Source organism: Mustela putorius, unplaced genomic scaffold (genome assembly GCF_011764305.1).
Source record: "Mustela putorius furo isolate JIRA1106 unplaced genomic scaffold, ASM1176430v1.1 tig00003858_pilon_pilon_pilon, whole genome shotgun sequence".
Lineage (NCBI taxonomy): Eukaryota > Metazoa > Chordata > Mammalia > Carnivora > Mustelidae > Mustela > Mustela putorius.
Genome location: NW_025422010.1, coordinates 20093689 through 20112605, shown reverse-complemented (window position 1 = coordinate 20112605; position 18917 = coordinate 20093689).

Genomic DNA, 18917 nt, shown 5'->3' with positions numbered 1-18917 from the left:
ATTCCCTCTCCTCTTGATGAAACACCTAGAAACAAATGGCTGGATTATAGGCTAGGTATATGTTTAAGTTTTAAAGGGTTTGTCAGTTGTCTTCCGAAGGGTCTGTACCATTTTCCATTCCCAACAGCAGTATACAATAGCCCTGTTTCTCCCACATCCTCGCCTATACTCAGCATTCGTTAATTTTTTAATTTTAGTCATTGCAATGGGTCTGTAGTGGTTTCTCACTGTGGTTTTAATTTGTATTTCCCTAATGGACAATGATGTTGAATGCCTTTTCATGTACTTGTTATCAATCTATTTTCTTTGGTGAAGTGTCTGTCAAAATCTTTTGCCCAAAGTTTCTGTTGAGTCATTCATTTCCTTATAATATAGTTTTAGGAGTTTTTTAAAAAATATATTCTGGATACAATTCATTTATCAGGCATATGATTTGCAAGTATTTTCACCCAGGTTGTAGTCTTTTTGTTTTTTTGGAAGACCAGAAGTTTTTCATTTTGATGAAATCTAACTTAACAATTTGTTATTTGGGGGGCTGTATTGTCAGTGTGGCTTCTATGAAATCTTTGTGTAACCAAGGTCAAAAGGTTTTTTTCTTATAGAATTTGTATAACTGTAACGTTCACATTTAGATCTATAACCCATTTTGAGTTAATTTTTGTATATTATGCACAGATATGAATCAAAGTCCTTTTTTTTCTTTGCATATGGATAGCTAATTGTTCTAGCCCCATTTGCTGAAGAGACTATCCTTTCTCCACTAACTGCCTTTGTGCTTTTGCAAAAATCTGTTGCCCAGGTTTTTATTTCTAGTTCTGGACTCTCTATTTTCTTCCATTTCACCGTTTATCTATCTTTACCTCCATACCAATTCTTTTGACTACTGTGCCTTTAAAATAAGTCTTGAAATAGGGTCACATTAGTCCTACAACTTTCCAAGTTCTTTTTCAAAATTGTTTAGACAATCCTAAGTCCCTTGCATTTTGGAATCAGCTGGCCAATTTCTATAAAACTCAGCCTTCTGGTATTTCAGCTAACAGTGAATTGAATCTTTAGATCAACTTGGGGAGAATGAAATCTTAATAATACTGATTCTTCTGACCCACAAAGATGCTATATCTCTTTATTTATTTATTATATATATGATATGTATATTATATATAATATATTATCAATATGTATAATATCTATTATATATTATTATTATAATTCCTATAAACAATGTTTTATAGTTTTCAGTGTAAAAGATTTTCACATCTTATGTCAGATATATCTTGAACTATTTCATATATTTGATATACTGTAAATGGTATTTTTTTAAATCTCAATTTCCAATTGTTTGTTGCTAATAGAAATACAGTTGATTTTTTAAATTTATTTTATGTCCCATGACATTAGTAAACTCATTTATTAGTTCTAGCGTCTTTGTAGATTCCCTCACATTGACTACATAGACAATCATATTGTCTGAATAAACAGAGCCAAATTTACAAGCATATTGATTGTAATATTCTTCTAATTTCTACCTTAGGTTTTATTATCAGGGTAATTCTTGCCTCACCAAGTGATCTTTCAGTACATTTAGAGATACTGTTGCGTTGTCTTCTCACTTGCATTGTTTCTAGCAAAAAAAAATGTAATGCATCTGTGTTTGTTCCTCTGTGTTTTTTCCCCCCATTGGCTACTTTTAAGATTTCTCTATCTTTATTATCAAACTTAAATTTTTTTATTATTATCAAACATTTTAATTTTTTAAAGATTTATTTATTTGCAAGAAAGTGAGCGGGGGGGGGGAAGGCAGAGAGAGAGGGAGATAAGCAGACTTCCTGCTGAGTGAGGAGCCCAACACTGGTCTCAGTCCCAGGACCCTGAGTTTATGACCTGAGCTGAAACCAAGAGTTGGACGCTTAACTGACTGAGCCATGCAGGAGCCCCTCTGATCTGAAACCTCTGACTCAGAGGTAGACAAGTAGGCTGAGAGGCAGTCACAGAGAGAGGAAGGGAAGCAGGCTCCCTGCTGAGTAGAGAGCCTGATGCAGGACTCGATCCCAGGACTCTGGGATCATGACCTGAGCCAAAGGCAGAGGCTTTAACCTACTGAGCCACCCAGACGCCCCTGGAGTTCACTGATCTTATTGGATTTATGGTTTTATAGTTGTACCCAATTTGGAAATGTTTTGGTCATTATTTCTTCAAACTTTTTTCTCTATACTTCTATCTTTGTCCTCTTTCAAGGACTACAATTACACATATATTGGCCCAGCTGAAATTGTTTCCTAGCTCACAGATGCTCTGTTTGTTACAGAAATTCTCCCTTCTTTGTTTCATTTTGAATAGCTTCTATTTCTATGTTTTCAAGGTCACTAATCTTTCCATATACAGTATCTAATTTGCCATTAGAAAGAGGAGGAGGGACAGTAAAATATCCTCCAGACTGACAAGGCACTTTGAGACCAACAAATGACACTTGATACCATTTACACAGAGTTTTATTCAGGTTAACTTACTGATGGGGAGGATCTCATGAACAGTTCAAGTGTCATACAGCTCTTCCCCATAAAGTCCAGATCTTACCCCACAGATTTTATAGAGCAATTGTAGTTATCTAATGTGACATCATCTATAGAACAGACAGGGGGCACCTGGGTGGCTCAGTTGTTGAGCATTTGCCTTTGGTTCAGGTCCTAGGGTTGAGTCCTGTATCAGGCTCCTTGTTCAGCTGGAAGCCTGCTTCTCCCTCTCCCACTCCCTCTACTTGTGCTCTCTCTTTGTCAAATATATAAAAATAAAATATTAAAAAATATATACATACATATATGTGTATATGTGTGTGTGTGTGTGTGTGTGTGTGTGTGTGTGTGTATAGCAGACGGACAATCAGAACAAGGCTTCCTGCATTATGGTCAGGGCATATATTAACTTACAAGAGACTGGGAACATGTAGTCCCCAAGGGAAATTCCTGCACAGACAGGAACAAGATGAAAGGCTAAAGATAGAATCTGTTTTGTCAGCACTCCTACAACCATTAATATTATTAATTGTACTTAACATCTCACACAATATAGTTTTCATCTCTAGATGTTTGATATGGAGATTTTTAAAGTTTTTTTTAAAGATTAAAAAAATTTTTTTTTGACAGAGAGAGAGTGAGGAAACACAAACAGGGGTAGCAGTAGAGGGAGAGGGGGAAGCAGACTCCCCGTTGAGCAGGGAGCCCAATGCAGGACTCAATCCCAGGACCCGAAGATTATGACCTAAGTCATAGACGCTTAACCAACTGAGCCACCCCGGCGTCCTGATACAGATCTTTTTTTTTTTTTTTTTAAAGATTTATTTATTTATTTGGAGAGAGAGAGAGCAAGCTCAGGGTGGGGAAGGGCAGAGGGAGAGAGAGAGAGAACCTCAGGCAGACTCTGTGGTGAGCATAGAGCCCAATGTGAGGCTTGATCTCACAACACTGAGACCACGACCTGATCTGAAACCAAGAGCCAGATGCCTAACCGACTGCCCCACTCAGGTGTCCCAAGAGAGAATCTTTCAAGCAGACTCCCTGCTGAATGAGGAGCCTGATGCAGGACTCAATCTCTCACTGTAAGATCATGACCTGCACCCAAACCAAGAGTTGGTTGCTCTACCAATTGAGCCATCCAGGGCCCCAGATTTAGACCTTTTTTTGATATCTTCCATGTATCTACTTTAATTTTTTGAACATACAGAATACTGTTACAACTATTTTTTTTAAAGTTTTTTAAATTTATTTTTCTTAGTAATCTCTCTACCCAACATGGGGCTCGAACTCACAATCCTGATATCTGGAGTCACATGCTCTTCTGACTGAGCCAGCCAGGAACTCCCTGCTGTAACTATTTTAATATCATTGTCTGCTAACTCTAACACTGATGTCAGTTCTGAGTTAGTTCGATGCATTGATTTTTTTCCTTATCATGAGTCACACTTTCCTGCTTCTTGCATGTCTGAGACAAACAAAATTTGTGAAACAAAGTGAGAAGTAATTTGACATCAGGCAACCAAGAATTATGGTCTCAGAAGGACAGGAAACAAATGAGGTGAGCATAGGATTTTTTTTTAGTAATTTTTTTTTCTGGATTCCAGACATTGTGGGTTTTATCTTCTTGGGCTCTGGATATTTTTTGTATTTCTATAAATACTGTTCTGGAATGCAAAGAAGTTACTCAAAAATAAATTGATCTTTTTAGGTCTTGCTTTTAAGAACCGTTAGGTGGGTCTGGAGGAATGCTCAGTCCAGGATTAAATAATTATTCCTCACAATTCAGCCAAAGTCTTTTGTACTTTACCAGTGGCCTGAGAACCATAAGGTTTGCTGTCTGGCTGATGGGGACAGAGGCTATTCCTGGGCCTTTATGAGCACTGAGCACTGTTACTTCTCATCCCTTAAAGAGTTTTTTCCCTGGCCCCTGCTAGTCATCTCACTTGCATGCACTAACCAGTATTTAGCTGAATACTTGAGGGGGTTCCTCTTCAGATCACTGGAGTTTTTCCTCCCTGCACAGGCATCTCTTCTTCGGGACTCTGTTCTGTGAACTCAAGGCACGCTGGTCTCGCCTGACTCAGTTTCACCTCTTCAACTCACAGAATCTGCTGTTGTCTACCTGGGATTCCCATCACTGTGCTGTGGCCTGGAAACCCTCTTAAGGCAATCCTGGGCTCACCTCATTTGTTTCCTGTCCCTCCGAGACCATAATTCTTGGTTGCCTAATGTCGAATTGCTTCTCACTTTGTTTCACAAATTTCATGCATCTCAGTGACAGTAAATCTGGTCCTGGTGGCTCCATTTGGGTCATAAACGAGTCTTAAAATGTTCTGAGTCTCTGAACTTTAAGCCTAAATGGCTAGTTTTATCTTGGCCTTTCAAATGCCATTGCCCTAAACTCATCATGTGACATAGTATTTGGACTTATCGCTTGACTGTGCTTCTTAGAAAAGTTTGGATTGCTGTGATGGTGTTTATTACGGATGCTGTTCCAAACAGAGTTGGGCAAGAGTCATGTTAATTGGCAGAATAGCTATTTCAGATAATAGCAAAATGTTAACATTGTTATTAAACAGTTATCCTTTTTAGTAAGTATTCCTTGAGCCCCCACTCTAAGCTGGGCATTCTGCCAGACTGAAGATACAGTAATGAATAAACATGACCCCACCTGTAAAGAACTGATGCTCTATGGAGGGAGCTGATGGGTAACCTGGCAGAGTGGTCCCCAAGTGCAAGGGCCCTGTGCTGAGAGAAGGCATAGCACCTTTGGAAGAGAGTGACTGGTCCTTCATAGTTCACACTTTAGGAGAGAAACATACTCTTGCCAAAAAATATCTTCAAATGTGAGTCACGTGGTGGTAGGATTTGATGATGATCTTAACAACAGCTAATGTTTACTGAGTTGACATAATGTGTCAGTCACCACTTCATGAGTTTTCTCATTTAATCATCAAAACGACTCCATGAGGGGTAAGGACTGTCATCATCCCCTTTTTAATAGATGAAGAAACTGAGAGCAGTTAAGTAATAAGGCCAAGGTCACACTCATTGATTTGCTCTGGTCAAAGGGCAAACTCACTTAAACTCATCCTTTGACCACACATCCAGTAACCCTCCAGCACACTCTTCAGCAGCAGACCCTTCCTTTTGAAGAGTCAGACACATAATATATAGGGTACAAACCAAGTAATCTATACCTGAAAACTTAGCCCACAATCTTTTTCTTCCTAGAACATCTTCCGGAAAAAGGTCAATTCTCAGATGTTTCTATTTTTATTCCAGTTTCCTTTTCTCTGTGTTAAAGCAAAGGTTACCCTTCACTTTCACTGAGTAGTTAGTCCTCTGATTTTTCTCTAGCTATGTTACTGGAATAATCACTGGCATCTGTTCCCCCCTCAGAATTTTCCTTTAGAATCTTGGATCTGCTCTGAAAAATGCTAAATTTTAGAGAATCGGGGATTTTACAAACCTCAAGAATTTTATTAAGTGTTTGCATTTCACTTGGAGAGTGCAGTTTGTTTCAAAAGACTTGTAATTTCATTATTAATGCACAATGTTTTATTGAGTGATTACTATGTACCTGGCACCAATGGAGAAGTGCACAACATAAAAAAATAGAACATTTCCACATGGAGCTTACGTTTGTGTGTGGGGGGGGGAGGGCATACAAGCCACAAAAAATTAAAATATAGTAGGTAAAATGAAAAGTACAAAAAACAGAACCATCAAATGCAGCGTGTATAGCACCTTCTTATATGCCTATAGTTCTTTCATTGTAACCAACAGCCATACATTAATTTGGACTTCTTCTGATCTCATATCTAGTTTAGGTGATCCAAATGACAATGTTTGAGAAATCTGCTTCTGGTAATGTTCTCTATTTGATTTACCTTAACATTTACCTTTATATTCTTATTTACCTTATAATGTTTTGTCAAAAACATTTTATAGAGCCTTTTTTTGCTAAGTTCCCACCATCAGTGTAAAATACGGTGTTTGCTTTACAAATATATAATTGAAGACGAATTGCCCATAGATCACTGCAATGCCGGGATATTTTTGTCTATATCCGATGGGTCACTTGGATAGCAATTTTCAAGTCGCAATTCAGTTGAGGGTGGCCAGACTCTGAGGATGTTCCCTTCTTGAAGATTAAGATCAAGACTAAGAAGGGGTCATAAATATGAATGTATTTAACCATCCACTTTGGCTATGCAAAGACGAAGTCTTCTTGGTTAAAGGAATCAGCTACTTGAAATAGTCATCTAAAGAAATTTGGTACAAATTCCTCTGATATTTGTACTGTTTCAAAAAATGACATAAAACGACAACAACAAAGTATTCACTGCTGGGCAGAGGAAGGAACCCAGACATGAAGTCAGTGGTTGGTGGAATTTGTCTTTGATATTCTCCATATCGGTCTCTCTGGCCATGCCCAGAGCCCGCCGTCTGCCCCCATGGCATGAAGGGGCATCTGTGTTATGGCTGCAGGGGAGAGGAGAAGGTATAATTCTAACCCTTGCCCATCTGTGACTGATACCCAAGAAGCCCACTTACTGAATCTCTGCTACGTAGGGACTAAGATTTCAAGCAATAACAAGAATATTAATAGATAGTTCTCATACTGTACGTGGTAGGTCCCAGCTGAAGTACTTTACGAATGTTAATCCTTTCAATGATCACTACACCCTATGAGGTAGGTACCGTTATCTCCATTTTACAGAAGTGGAAACTGAGGCAGAGTTAGCGACTAAGTGGAAGAGTTTGGAGTTTTACTCAGGCAGTCTGGCTACAGAGTCCTACCCTCACTGGGCTATATTGTCCTTCAGACCGAAGGGCTAATGAGACACCACTGCTGCCTTGGAGGCAGACCTATCCCGCACTTACTCATATGTTCCTTCCTTTAGTCCATGTTTGTGATGTCTCTGCTCTACATCAAGAGCTATGCTAGTTGGGAGCTTGGCATACCCCTTGTCCCTTTTGATCACACAAGCATACAACCTACTGTAAAATGTGGCACATGCAAGATGGAGAAATCACAGAGTATTATGGGAGCCCCAACTGGAAGCCACTGACACCGTCATTGCAGGATAGGGACAGCTTGCAAGAAGGTGAGCTTCATTTCTAAGGATGGATTTTACATCTCCTGTTTAAAATATAACTCCTAGGAGAACTAATGTCTGGAATTGGATCGTTTCACAACTGTTTGGATGAATTCTTTCCTGATGCACAGAGGGTGAAGACAATGAGCGAGCGGTGGGTGAGAAAGGAATATTTCTGCCTTTGGCAGCTGGGGCCAGGGAGAGGGGTCCCCCTGCATAGAGGGGGAGAGGCAGAAACTTCTGAAAGGGACTTCTCTTGCTTCTCAATTTCCCATTTCTAAGTCCTTCTCCAGCTCCAATGCTCACCTGCCCAGAGAATGGCTGGAGTTCCAGAGTCTTTATTCTTGGTCAGATTCTCAGTTCCTGAATGAGAAACCCACTCCTGTAAATCTGTATTTGTTTGTTTAAAAGTAGTCTGTTCTGCAGATGTGATCATCCCTTTGAAATCAGAGTTCTTTTTCAGAGTTCTAACTATAAAAAGGTAGAAGTTACTGAAGACACCATCTGTATTTAACTCCAAGCTGTCCATGGGTTGGGGACTTAGGCTGCCTGGAATATTCTTACTTTCTAAGGAGGAAGACACTGACATGGGGAGTCACCTGCTTGCATAACACATGTGGTCTGTCTCTTACAGGAAAGCATAGGAAACAGTTCTCTCTCCTGTAAAAAGATAGCATGTGGCTTGTTATATGGAGCTTACATTCTTTATATCCCAGAAGGGCTAAAAGTAGACTTTTAAAACATCAGAATATTTGATATAAAATTAGGTAGTTAATAAGTAGGAGGAAAAGAATACTAAATATTATATACAATATATTGTAAGCTATATTATATATATTCTATATTATATATAGAATATTAAATATTGTAATTAATACCCTTACAAATAAAGGGTAAGGGATGACAGATGGGCAGGATGCAATTTTGGGTGGCGTAGACAGGTGGTATAGATAGGAGAGTACTTTCTGAGGGGGTGACACCGAAGCAGAGCCCTGCGTGAGGTAGGAGAGCCCAGCCGTCGCCAAGATGGGAGAGTGGAAGTCTGGGTCAGGCCAGGCCCAAGGTGGAGCCCCACTTGGTGTGGGCCCAGGACCAGAGTAAGGCTGGTCTGTGTCACTTTGCCTGAGGACAGAAACCACCTTCTCAGAGAGCTACCATCTTAGTCAGATGTCATCCCTTCTTTTTCTGTCCATCACCACTCTGGGGTCTGCAGGTAGACATCAGGGCCTGGAGGCCAGTTGCTGGGACACAGGACAGGCTGATTTGGAAAAGGAAATGTTGCCAGTGCGACCCGACCTGACTCACGAAAGGTGGCCACAGTTCTGGACTCTGGGCGGGTTCCGAAACACAATGAAGAGACGGGCGGGCAATGAAGAGAAACTGTGCATATTTCACAATTTTTCCAGATGCATATTTCACAATTTTTCCAGATTCAGGAGCAGAGCTTCCCTCCTGCCTCCCTTCTCCCTCCCTCTGCCCACCTCTCCTTCCCTGCCTTTCCCTTAGGGACCCAAGCTTATGTAAGTCCTAACTCTTTCTCATAACACGGTCTCACCACTGGTCTATGCAGTGTCTTGGCGCAGAGCATTTTAAAGCCTGGGGATATCCCTGCTCCTCGCCTGGAAGAGCTTGAGTCCATTCAGCTGGAGGCCCTCGGTAACCTGAAGCAGAGGGCAAGCTTTGCAGCGGCGCCTGGTGACTGTGGATGGGGGCGGGAGATGCAGAGACAGATTCCAGGCATTGGATTCCATGCAGACCCTAAGTCTCCTTTGGACAACCTGTGGTTTTAGAGCCCACGCTCTCTACAGACATGCTGTATTGAGCAGGGAGAGGAGGGGTCGGGTGCTGCAGTGAGGAAGCCTGGACCGCATCGAGGGCTCCCCTTGGGCAACTTTGTCCATCACTAATGCAGAGCAGCGGTTGGCCAGAGAGCGAGCCCCGCAGATAGCTGCCCACCAGATCAACTCCAAGAGTCCCAGGTCACAGAGGCATTAGGGCTGAGCCCAGCTAGCTGCTGCCTGGCCTGCTATTTATAGACCTCCCTCTGATACTGTAGATACATAGACACGAGACGATTTCAGTGCTGGAGCTAAGTTTCCTATCACTTATGGCTTCCAGCAGCCCTTTGCTATTTAATCCTGCTAGAGACTATGACCTGCCCTTTTTCAGTCTTTAGGAGAACAACAAGTAGTTATTAGAAAAGAAACATCAAGGTGCTAGGGGCTCAGTTATACAGCTAAACTCTTGATGCTGCCTGCCAGTAGACTGGCCACAATCTCTCCCAATCCATGCTGCCTTGTGAATTACACACAGCTCCCTCAGAGGGTTAGAATACCATTAAAGATGCACTAACATACTCTTGAGGATTTGAAAATGGAAAGAAGGTGAGTAATTAGACAAGTGTGTATTGTATAGACATACTTAGTAGGACTTGCAAAGCTCCTTGTGGGGAGATTTTGATGATAGTAAGGGTTGCTTTTTTTTAGAGAGACAGAGAGCACTCATGAATGGCTTTGAGGGTTGAGGGAGGGGCAGGGGTGGGGAGAGAGAGAATCTTAAGTAGGCTCCAGTGCAGAGCCTGAAGTGGGGCTCGATCCTACAACCCTGAGATCACGACCTGAGCTGAAATCAAGAGTCAGATGCTTAACCGACTGAGCCATCCAGGTGCTCTCATAGTGTTTTTTATAATATAGACGATATTATAGGGGTGACGTAGGTAATAATATTTCCTTACCAATATCAATTTAATAAATGTAGTGGTACTAACACTGATAAGTATCAGTAATACCAATACAGGTAGTGATCATAGGTAATAAAAATACAGGTAATATTATTTCCTTAACAGTATGAATTTCATCACCAGGCAATGCAGACTAAGACATTTTCAAAAAGATCTTAGTTCATTAAGATAGCTGAGCTCTATTTCATTTTAACAATGTTTAAGGTATTAAATTCTTTCCAAATAGCATAAATCACGGTGACAACATTAAGAAATAGTCAATAAAATACATAATTAAAAAATGATCACATAATCTTGAATTACCAGAAGCCAAGAACATGTAAATTATTCATTTGAGAAAGGTAGAGGTTTATTACAACTTACAAATTTGCCTAGAAGCCTGCAGTTTCAAGAATTTAACCGCCCTTGAATCCATTCCAGAGTCATTGAAGACTAAGTATATGGGTGCAGTGGGATGGGGAATACGAGAAATATGAAGGTTAGTAAAGAGGATATCCATTATCTTCGTTTGGGTGTCCCATAAACAACTCTGGAGTCAAGGACTTGGCTATTTGGAATTATCCTGGGAAGTAAGAGTTAAGGAGTGGAGAGACACAAGGAAGAAGGGAAAAAAACAGTATAAGTGCACATTATTAAGGGGATAGAGTATATTTTTTATCAGTTGGAGTTTGTGGTTAGCTATTAACACAACACAACGTAGCACAGTTCAGCTGCATTATCTGACAGTTTTGCAGAGCGGAAGTCCAACTGAGGTCTCGGTGGGCTAAGATCAAGGTCTTGGCAAGGCTGTATTCCTTCCTGGAGGCTCTAGGGGATGATTCTTTCCCCTTCCTTTTCATTTCTAGAAGCTGCTGTCATTCCTTGGCTTGTGGCCCTTTCCCCCATCTTCAAAGCTAACAACATCATATCTCTCTGACTCTTCTCTGTCATCAAGGCTCATTTTGAGCACAGCCAGGAAAAACTCTCTGCTTTCGAGGACCCATGGGATTAGACTGGGTCTACCAGGGTTATCCAGGACACTCTCCTCAACTCTAGGTCCTCCACTTAATCCTATCTGCAAAGTCAGGAAAGGCAACATTCCCAGGTTCTGGGGTTTAAGCATGGACATCTTCGGGGTCATTATGCTGCTTCCAGCCTCAACAGGGGGCAATTGGCCCTAGGCAGGGTGGGAGTAGAGGGGGTGGGGAGGGCAGGGCTCTCTTCCACTGGTACTCCGAGGAGCATGCAGAAGGCCAGACCAGTCCACCTGAAGTTGAGGCTTGGAGAATTAATCTACCGGCTACTGCGCCCCATCAGCTGAGGCCTTCACTTGGGGGTAACTTACTACACCTCCAGCTGCTCCCGGATGGTACAGCTGGGTTCTGGTGTGCTGGGGCACAGAGGTCCTGGAGACCAGTGAGGAGAGCTGGCAAGGAAGGGTCTCCCACAGCTGCTCTGAAAACAGAGGTTGCCGAGAGGGTGTGAATGGGACAGAGGGCAGCGGCTACATCTAGGGAATAATGGCCCTGGTGGCCTAAGCCTCACTTGGGTCTGCAACTTGGATACTGGAGCCCAAACCAAGCCCCATCACTCACTCACTGTGAAGCCCTCACAGGTGTTAACCTTTCCCCTTAAGCGCTGGTTCTTCCTGTCTGTCTGAATGGAGATCAGTAAGGACCACGCGGAGCAGTGATGGGTATTAAATGCACTAACAGATGCAAAACAGCTGATGTGTGGTGACAGGTCATACACACGGTAGCAGAAATTTTCACTCATCTACCCAAAGACACATATGTTGGTTGCCAGGAACCGGGGGTGCATCTGTGAATGAGACTGGCAAGGTCCCTGCCCTCAGGCAACTTCCCTTTGGGGGGTGGGGTGTGCATTGGCAATAGACAAGTAAATAAATAAATATGCAGGGTGTTCCGGATGACAGCTGCTGCAGTGGAGGACATGAATAGGGTGACAGTATAGAAAGTAAAGGGTAAGGATGAAACTGACAACAGAAACTTTCAGGCCTCCAATAATTGCTTGTTAGCAAAGAGTCTGAGGACTCCTTTTTCATGGGAAGACGAGGCCTGGAGCTATAAAGCCTTTTACAACCAGTTAATTGTTAAGGGGAAAGGCTTGCAATATTAGTGGGATACTGGATTTGGAAATCTTTAGACTATAATCCTAATCCATGTTGGGGTAAATGCCCCATTGTATCTGATTGACTTGTCATGTATTTGGTTGTCATGAAAATGTCTTAGTCAGTCTATAAGAATTATGTTGGAGACATCAGGACTTTAAAGTGTAATATACGATCTCCTTTAGAATGAAACCATCAATCCTAAAGCGACATAGTAATTGATTGGCATAGAAAATTACACTCGGCCCACTGTTTATAATTCCTTAGAGACATGAATTCTTCTTTTTAATCTTGGTTTTTTTATTTGGGGGGGGGTAAGAAAGTATCAAGACTGCAGCTGTCTCCCTTCTGGCCTGATTGAAATAAATGACTTTAACATGTTTATTGTAATAAGGGGCTCTAAGATTTCTTTCTTTTCTTTTCTTTTTTTTTTTTTTTTTTATCAGAGAGAGAGAGGGAGAGAGCAGGCACAGGCAGACAGAGTGGCAGGCAAAGGCAGAGGGAGAAGCAAGCTCCCTGCTGAGCAAGGAGCCCGATGTGGGACTCGATCCCATGACGCTGGGATCATGACCTGAGCCGAAGGCAGAGGCTTAACCCACTGAGCCACCCAGGCATCCCTAAGATTTATTTCTTAAAAGAGAATTCTTTTAATGAGTTTATCTGTGTGGTGTGTTACCAAAAATCACTCAGACCACAATGGGCAGAATAACTTGTAAGAAGCCAGAGCTGATACAGGGTGATACAGGAGGCCCAGTGAGGAGGGTATCCCAGTAGCCCGGGAGAAAGCCTGACAACCTGATCTGGGGGCACAGTGAAGACACAAACATGTGGACAGATCTGAGGTGTGTGTGGGAGGAGGAACCAAAACGACAGGCTGAAGGGACCCAGGATGAGTCATAGGGTTTTGGCTTGAGCACTGAGATAGACAGTGATACTATTTACTGAAATTGGGACATTCAGGAGACGAATCGTTTTGGGTGAATAAGCAGTATTTAGATTCAGGCATATTTCAGCTCAGGGTGCCTAGTTTGTTATCCAAGGGGGACTACGAAGTTGGAGGAACATAAGCCTGGGGTTCTGTGCAGAAGACAGTCTGTGCCCAGAGAAGGGATCTCAGGTGAGGGTCCAGGAGCAGTCCAGGATTTGCAAAAGTAACACCCACCCCCATTTACAGGTAGGGAGTAATCTGTTAGTAAAAAGAATAATGCCCATGGATTTTTCCGGCTCAATCCTCTTTTGGAAGCCCCGCAGATCCGAGATGTGGTTGAGGCATATAGCCTATGGGAGAAACTGCAGCTCCATCCTTCCCAAAAGACCCTCTGCAGTTACTTAGGGACACATAATGGAAGCTCACGCTGGCAGTGAGGACCCAGTGTCCACGGAGGACAGCAAAGCCCTATTAACTGTGTGACTCAGAGCGTTGAATCTAGCTCTCTCTTGGGTGACTAAGATTCCTTTGAAAAGCACGCCTTTGAAAGCAGATGTGGTGCTTGGCGGATGTTTCAGTAGTTGGATGTTGGAGTGCTCTGTGCCTTTTCTATTCACGCGCGCAGAAGTCGCTTGGAGCAAGAGAGGAGGAGCGGGAGGAGGGCTGTGCTGAAGCCCGGGAGCTCAGCCCTGCGCTAGCTGCTTTTCCTAAACGTGGGACTGGGCCGAGATCAGCTCAAATGGACAGTCCTGTGTGTGTCCGCCCAGAACAGTGAGGTGGGAAACAGGATGAATAAAGTTATCTTGGCGATTAATTCCTACTTTCAACCGAAGTCTTTGGCTTAATGATCTGTTCTAAGTATGCTAATTTGGCCAGCTGGCCCTAGGTAGCTAACTTTACCCGGAAGTTAAAAGCTTCATCTGGGGGGCGCCTGGGTGGCTCAGTGGGTTAAAGCCTCTGCCTTCAGCTCAGGTCATGATCTCAGAGTCCTGGGATCGAGCCCCACATCGAGCCCTGCATCAGGCTCTCTGTTCAGCAGGGAGCCTGCTTCCCCTTCTCTCTCTGCCTGCCTGTCTGCCTGCTTGTGATCTCTGTCTGTCAAATAAATAAACAAAATCTTAAAAAAAAAAAAAAAAAAAAAAGCTTATCTGGCATGGAAGAGCACTTCTGGAGGAAGTAAGAAGGCCCACCCCCCAGAGGGAAGGAGGATTGTTTAGTCTCACGCTCTCAGCCTTTTCTAGCCCACCCTTGATGCATGTGCAAGTCCTGGCCCCCAGATATTCTGCCACTTTCCTTCCCTGTCACTGCAATGCCATTGAAACTCATCAGGAAATGGAAGGCTGCTGGGGGGGTGGTGTCTAGGAAGGTTACTGGGTTAGACTAGTGGTCCTTCATGTCCTGGAAGGCCTTCTTTTGTCTTTTGTCTTCTTTTTATTTTTTTAAAGATTTTATTTATTTATTTGACAGAGAACACAAGTAGGCAGAGAGAGAGAGAGAGAGAGAGAGAGAAGCAGGCTCTGCACTGAGCAGAGAGCCCGATGCCGGCCTCGATCCCAGGGTCGTGGGATCATGACCTGGGCCGAAGGCAGAGGCCTTAACCCGCTGAGCCACCCAGGCGCCCCTTTTGTCTAATAAATAGGATGGGATGTTTCCCCTCTTATGTTTCAGCTTTCATGACTCAGGTTAGTGCAGGGGTGACCCCAGGTGTGTGTATGAAAATGTAGGAATGATGAGGGAGCAGGAGGCTGGCTGAGGACAAAGCAAAAGCTGGCGCCTTGCACCCCCCCCTTCATCCGCTCCCCTCCATAGGTGTAGCATTCCTCAGGCACCCCTGACTGCCATAAAATGATAAATAGTTAACTTGCTGAGATCGCAATCCTGCAAGACAGGAGTCTCCCTTGGTTTGCAAATGTCCTTGAGATTTACAACAAAGAAGTTACCTTATCAATAGCCCAATTTCCAAAGACACAGAACTCAGTTCCTCAAGCCTAATGTCACCCTCCCCTCCATAAAAACCGAAGGAGGTGGAGGTAGAAGGAAAAGCAAATAAAGTTAAATTTCTTCTAAACCTAAATGTCATTAACAGGGATGCTTGATAGCAGGAATGTAACATTCCACCAGGAGACTCTCAATTGTCTTTACTTGATAGCAACTAAGCCTTCAATATCCTGATAGTATTCTTTGCCCCAATAGCCCTTCTGAACACCCCTTTGTCCTCACCTACCCAACTCCTGTGTATATAACCAACCACCCCTCACAACCCGGGGCGGCAGCAGCTCTTCCTGCCCACGGGTCCTGTCCCCGTGCTTTAATAAACCACCATTTTGCACCAAAGATGTCTCAAGAATTCTTTCTTGGTCATCGGCTCCGGACCTCAGCCCACCAAACCTCACCTAGGTTCTAGAACTTCATCAGGTCTTATTACTGTTCAGGTATGGTGAGATCAGATCAGGAGACAACGGCCTTTGAAAGCTTGTTACACTCACAGATCCCAAATGGAGGGGACTCACCAGGCTGTGCGCGGGCAGGGGAGCCCATGAGGCGGCATCAAGGTCAGTGAGGGGGCAGGAGCAAAGGATCCAGATGGGGGCAAGAGCCTTCCTTGTGGTTTCTGTGAAAGAAACAGGTAAGGCAGGGTAAGCCGGGTGGGGAGAGGAGGATTTGAATAATTTCAATGGACTTGGGGGCCATGGGGCTTCTTCCTAGCTATCTGGTACCTGACCCAGTGAGATAATGGTCCTGAGCTTGAGAGCCACAGGGTAGGTGCTGGGGTATGGGCTTTGGATTGGGGTGGGGGGCTATGTAGGGCAAGTGCTCACAGGGGATTCTTTGACCGTCTGTGCGAATTAGCTAACCCTGGGAGATGCTGCCCCACCAGCATGAGCAAGCCTGCCCTCCCTCCCAGCCCCCGCCCCCCATGCTGGAGCATCCGAAGCAGAGGGTTAATACAATGTGAATCACTGTCCTGTAAGGACTGACCTGCTTCTGATCTTTGACAGGGACGAGCTGGAGCTGCAGAGCACCTTGGGGTAATCTTGGCACTTAATCCCAGAGTCTCAGTTTCCTCCTGGGCTGAACAGAGGAGTAATACCTGACTCTTAAGGTAGCTGTTGAGATTAAAGGAGATTGTGTAGTCAGGAGGTTAGCACAGTGTCTGGTACTTGCCACATGCTCAATAAATGGTACATGTGCTTTTTGTTTTTTAATTAACATCCAGATCCTGAGCTCTGGTCAGAAGCCTGACTTGTTCTGGTTAGAGAAACTCTCGGGCTGCTGTGCTCTTGCAACATCTGATTCTCCTTGTTGGAAAGCAGTTCGTATCAGGACCCACGGGATTCTTTTCTCTTTTCAATTATTTTAAATGCCCTAAGAGCTGCTTTGCACGTAGGTGATGGTGTCACTTTGATAGGTTCATAGGCTGAACTGAATCCACTTACCTGGGGAAACGTTGGGCCCAGGAGAGAGGAAGTGGTTCCCTTCATTTTCACCCAATAGTCGAATAGCAAGCCGTTTCTGAGAGTCTTCCACTGATTGATTAACGGATCAATTTCCCATTAACCTTTAGTAATAGAACACGTGATGCTATGGAGAACGGGGTTTGGGAATCTTCACATTTTAGTTTATCTCCCACTTGTGCCATTTCTTTCTTTCCTTCCTTCAGAGAATATTTATTATGCCTGAGGCACAGGGAGGAAGCAATTTACATAAAAGAATTTAATGGGAGGAAGGAGGGCATAGGAAGCTCAGGGCGCAGCACATTTTCTTGCGATGTAACCAAGTTTGCTTTTATTTTAGATCTCTTTCCATTTTTGTGCGTGTGTAAATGAAATTACTAAGAGAAGATGAAGTCTGAGGCCAGCAAATGCCTGCCCCGGACAGTAATTAGTTACCTCTCCTTTAAATTTCCCTTTCCTTTGACATGAGGGCTTAATCCAGCTTCTAATTATTCTGCCGTGTCTTCAGACCAAATGATGTTAGCGCTCGGATTTGTGGAACAACTGACAGTGCAAAACGATGTGGATAATAGAATGTGAAAAACCCCCTTATGGGCCGACGCTCTCCGCCTTCATCTTTGCTGCAGCTTCCGCTCGTCGTGGTCAAAGATCAGAAGTAGGTCAGGACCATGGGGCGCCTGGGTGGCTCAGTGGGTTAAGGAAACCTGTCCACGGTTATAGAAACCCAGCTGTATCAGAGCTTGGTCTCTAGCCCATCTGCTGAGTCCAAAACGCACACTCTTTCCTCTTCGTTTTCATTTTCTACCGAGGGCATGAAATCCCAAGGGACCCACTTTAGGGGTTGAGAGATTAGAGAGAGCTCAATAACAAAACAAACAGCAGCAAAAACAAAACAAAACTGCCCAGCTGACACTGGAGAAAGTTCTCGAAGGGCTCTCGGCTTCCATCTCCTTCCGTGTAGGTGATCATGGCAGGTGGTGCCTACCTCCCACCATGGCTTCCAGAGCTTGAACCCCCGTAACTCTACTCTCTGGGCGCTCGCTGAAGACTAACCTCCTGTGGCCAAGAGGGACAGGTGGAGTCACACACATTTAAAGGAGTTCTTCTACCTCAAGACTTGGTAGAAATTCAAAAGATTTGATGGAAAAGGACATTGCAAAACGAAAGCTATGTTAAGCTGTAACAAAATGAAGGCCGCAGTGAAGGAAATGTGTATAGAGCAAAGTTCAAAAGGGTTTCAGTGGCCACCTCATAAAATTCCACTTGTTCCTCACCAAGCGACTGGAAAGGACTCTTCCCTAAACATGGCTGACATCAGGGGATCTGGATCCCAGCTGTACATTAGAATCACTCGCTGCTTTAAAAATGACTTAATGTCTCTCCTCATGCAAGGTCAGATCTCTGGGGATGTCTGGGGTACAGACAGACATCCATATTGAAAAGAAAGGCCCAGAGGCTTCTGCTGCACAGGGCAGACTGGGAAACCCCTGGACCAGAAAAGCCAACCAGGCTGGGAATGGAAGAGAGCAAAGAACTCTTGGCACCCAGAAAACTGAAACTAAAAATTGAAGGAAAAAAAAAAAAAAAGATCTGAAGCTTTATTCTTTATTTCTCTAGCCATCTAAGTATTAGTTATGTGAGTCAGTCTCACCAAAAGCCTACTGAAAAACATATCTCCCGAGAAACCCCAAGTTCTCCTCAGTAACAGCTGGGAGCTGGTCCTCATCCCGCCCACAATGCTCTTGACGTTTTGTCTCTTGTCCTCAAGCCTCCTTCCCCAGACCACCTTACTGCTTACTTCTCTGGGAAAATAGAAGCTTCCTAGGTTCCCCATGGGCGCTGCCCCCTCCCCAGCCACCCTCACCTCCTCTCCTCCAGGCTCACAGGAAGAGCACTCCCTCCTCTTTTCTCAAGGCCTTACCTCTTGAGCAGCATCAAAATCCTCCCTCTGCCCTTCCCCTTTAACTTCTTATAAACGGACTTGTTGCCAGCACACTAAACACTCTATTCTGCCTTCTTAAATACAAACAAAACAAAGCAATCCACCTTAGGCCTATGTTTCCCCCCTC